Source organism: Triticum aestivum, chromosome 7D (assembly GCF_018294505.1).
Source record: "Triticum aestivum cultivar Chinese Spring chromosome 7D, IWGSC CS RefSeq v2.1, whole genome shotgun sequence".
In the NCBI taxonomy this organism is placed as follows: Eukaryota; Viridiplantae; Streptophyta; class Magnoliopsida; order Poales; family Poaceae; genus Triticum; species Triticum aestivum.
The window spans coordinates 638,317,705-638,321,380 of record NC_057814.1 but is presented as its reverse complement, the minus strand read 5'-3'; the positions used below and the strand labels follow the sequence as shown (position 1 = coordinate 638,321,380).

The window sequence follows — 3,676 nt, the reverse complement described above, 5'->3', positions numbered from 1 at the left end:
TTCAAATGAACTCTGAAAAGGTTGAAAGTTGGCATGATATCATCATTTCATCCACATAGCATGTGCAAGAAAGTTGAGAGGGTTACGGCAAAAACTGGATGCACTTCGTGTACAAAACGGACAATCTCTTTCAAAGTATCAGGATTTCATCCGGAAACTCGTCTGTTACAAAGAGATTTCATTTTTTAAAACTTATTTGAACTCCTGACTTTGTGTGTGTTCAAAATGCACCATTCAAAGCCACATCATCATTTTTCAATCCTTTCTGACTTCATTTGTTATTTTTCATGCATTTACTAATTATTTTGAGCTATAAGACCCTAAAATTGAAAAGCATTTCAAATGAACTCTGAAAAGGTTGAAAGTTGGCATGATATCATCATTTCATCCACATAGCATGTGCAAGAAAGTTGAGAGGGTTACGGCAAAAACTTAATGCACTTCGTGTACAAAATGGACAATCTCTTTCAAAGTATCAGGATTTCATTCGGAAACTCGTCTGTTACAAAGGGATTTCATTTTTTAAAATTTATTTGAACTCCTGACTTTTTGTGTGTTCGAAATGCACCATTCAAAGCCACATCATCATTTTTCAATCCTTTCTGACTTCATTTGTTATTTTTCATGCATTTACTAATTATTTTGAGCTATAAGACCGTAAAATTGAAAAGCATTTCAAATGAACTCTGAAAAGGTTGAAAGTTGGCATGATATCATCATTTCATCCACATAGCATGTGCAAAAAAGTTGAGAGGGTTACGGCATAAACTGGATGCACTTCGTGTACAAAACGGACAATCTCTTCCAAACGCATTTTAATTTTATTTATTTTACTGCTGCTATTTTTATTTATTTTACTACTGCTATTTTTATTTATTTTACTGCTGCTATTTTTATTTATTTTACTGCTGCTATTTTACAGGCCGGCCCCCTGGGCTCACGAACCGGGACCAATGCTCACATTAGTCCCGGTTCGTGACTGAATCGGGGCTAATGTGAAAACTGCCCTGTGACCTAAGCCCTGTTTTCTACTAGTGTCTTCGCATCTGAATTTTGGCGAAACAACAATTCTACTGAGACCAGAAGCATAATCATGGAGGTAGCTCAGTTTTCAAGGCATAAGCCTGGTAAGCTATCCCAAAAAATGAACAACCATCATGAAAATCCATATGGGAAGGGAGTATTAATTACTAACCAGAAGAACTTGATGCCGAGGAATGGTCATTATGCGTGCCCAAATAAAAGGAATTGATTATAACTTGGAAGATTATGCGTACCTGAAAGAATAACTGAGTAGTGAATGCTCAAGCATCAAAAACTTTTCGACTGGCTTTTCCTTACCACACATCAACACAATCTTAACATTTTTCCGACCCCATGTCTTCTCCCTTCAGCGGCAACTTAGAAGATTTCTGCACATAGGGTTAAATCATGAAGCACTTGTAAAAGAATCTGAAACTACTGTACTTAACTATAGAATAAATACAAGACATATCAGACTTGAGTATAGAGCCAAAGTTGAACATCTTTCAACCATTTTAAACAAAATGATGACAGATCTACTACGCCCCCTTGCTAGCTCACTAAAACGCCTGCCCACAAAATCAACACTGAACAGTCGTGGCACTGAATAAAATAAATCAACAGCACTTCCCCAAATAAATGTCAATCTGGACATGAAACTGTATGGATAAATCAATAACGATTTTGGTATGCCTATGTGTGTACCTGCGCATCATGACAAGACAGACTTTGCCATCCATGGGAACGAGGCTGAAACTGTACACGCCGGCCTTGGACAAGGATATCGAACTGTTGACCGGCGGTAGGGGAAGGAAGAACTATGCGGAGAGGCGCTAAACGGGTGCTCTCCCTCACAACTATTCCATGGCCGACCGCCACAGCGAGCCGACCATCATATATCACAAATGCAGGGACCCCTTGACTGACACGTCGACCATGCCTCAACCGGCCAGCATCGGCGCATTGCCACCACGCTCATTTCTGCTCTCCCTCCTCTCTTTCATGGCTGGCACAAGGGGATGGGATGAGACGGACGGGAGGCAACCCTTCTCCTCTCTTTCAAGCGGGTGATGGAGCTGCATTTTTACATGAGATTACATGGAGCTAATGTAGTGACCAATTACGAACTGTTTATTCGGTACAACTTATCTGCAGAGAGTAACTGCCACATACGGCATGAAACGAAAAACAATTGAAGCACAACTCAAAATATGGTTAAGCAAAGCCTGGGACGAACCTTGGTGCCAATACATAAATTATTTCAGTAAGCAGATGTAGATAAGAATAAACAACCAGTACTATAAAAATCAAGGACCTACACATTAACACATGCAAATTTGGCTCTAGGGCACTACAATTGCATGCCTTTTGCTCCAGGTCAACAAAAAGTTGAAATTTTCTTAATACAATTACAATTATGTGGCAAATTGCTGAGCTAATTCAAATCTGATGAAGTAAGATCAATTTATTAAATCAATGAACAACATCAAGTGTTACTTACAGGGGCTGGACACTCGTAATCGATACCAGCAGAATTGATTCTTTTGCGACACTTCTCATCCCGCTTTACAATTCATTCAAGCATCCTCTAGTGCTCTTCTACTATTTTATCCTAGTAACACAAAACAACTTATATTAATCTACAGCATAAAATTTTGCATTCCAGTTGTAGTTAGCAATAGATTACCTTACTACGCCTCTTCCTGTTCAATTGCTACCCGGTCAATTGGTACAAATCCCTTCTGCACACCTTTCCATCTAGAAGAGATACACTATATGGACATTGTAGATCATAAGAATTATGTTCTCATTTTAATCAAAACGCAAATAACAGTAACTATGTACAGCTATATGTTACAAAGTACAGGGAAAGAAAACTGTAGTGCTGTGAGTTACTGCAACCTCCTTATAAAGTACACAAAAAGAACAAGGATTCAAGAACAAATACAGGCACATAAATGAAATTTAACACAAGAAGCTTGCAAGTTCTTGCAAGAGCTTACCACCAATTCTTAAGCTTACCGGCTGTTTGGCCCACCTAAACTAGATGTTCCATTATGGAAATCGAGTAGCAGAGGCGAACATCTACAATGCTATAAATGAAAATGAACTAATCAAGTATTCATACAGATCAAATCTAACAAGCTGGCAAAAGCTTACTGCTAGGAAACAATATAGTGCTACTCATCTTGATATGACAAATTACGACAAAACCTTTTTGCAAAAGTTATCTTAATTTATTGGTAAGTAGTGCTGCCAAGTTTGGATTGGTTTGGAACTTGATGTCGTACCAACTAAGGGTATTGTCATCAGAGAAGTTCAGAGACATACCAGAAGATGAACTTTGGGTAGATGTTAGTCTCAAGGAATTGTTTGTGGGTTGGTCTGCCAATCATGGTCTTGAGATTCCGTCCATGGGGCAGATTAGTCGAAATTAACGCCACACCTCATGAATACATGGGTTTTAGATGATGGTACATGGATATGATCCCAACAATTAATATCTCTATTTCAAAATAAGGCGAATTAGTTTTCCGAAAGTTCATTTCAAGGGATAGCAGAAACAAGTGCTCGAAGCAAACATTACAAAGAGGTCATGATATACGAAAAACGATATGTACATTACAACAGATCTCCATACTCCATATACAAA

At 38.4% G+C, this 3,676-nt stretch overlaps 1 long non-coding RNA gene across 1 annotated transcript; it reads right to left on the bottom strand.

Moving 5' to 3' along the window:
• Positions 1–1,734: 1,734 nt before the first annotated feature.
• LOC123164156 (uncharacterized) lies at positions 1,735–3,084 on the bottom strand. Its single transcript, XR_006482189.1, has 3 exons — positions 2,711–3,084; positions 2,525–2,635; positions 1,735–2,099 (listed from the first exon to the last, which is right to left on the bottom strand). It is a non-coding gene; the product is annotated as an uncharacterized lncRNA (long non-coding RNA).
• Positions 3,085–3,676: the final 592 nt, after the last annotated feature.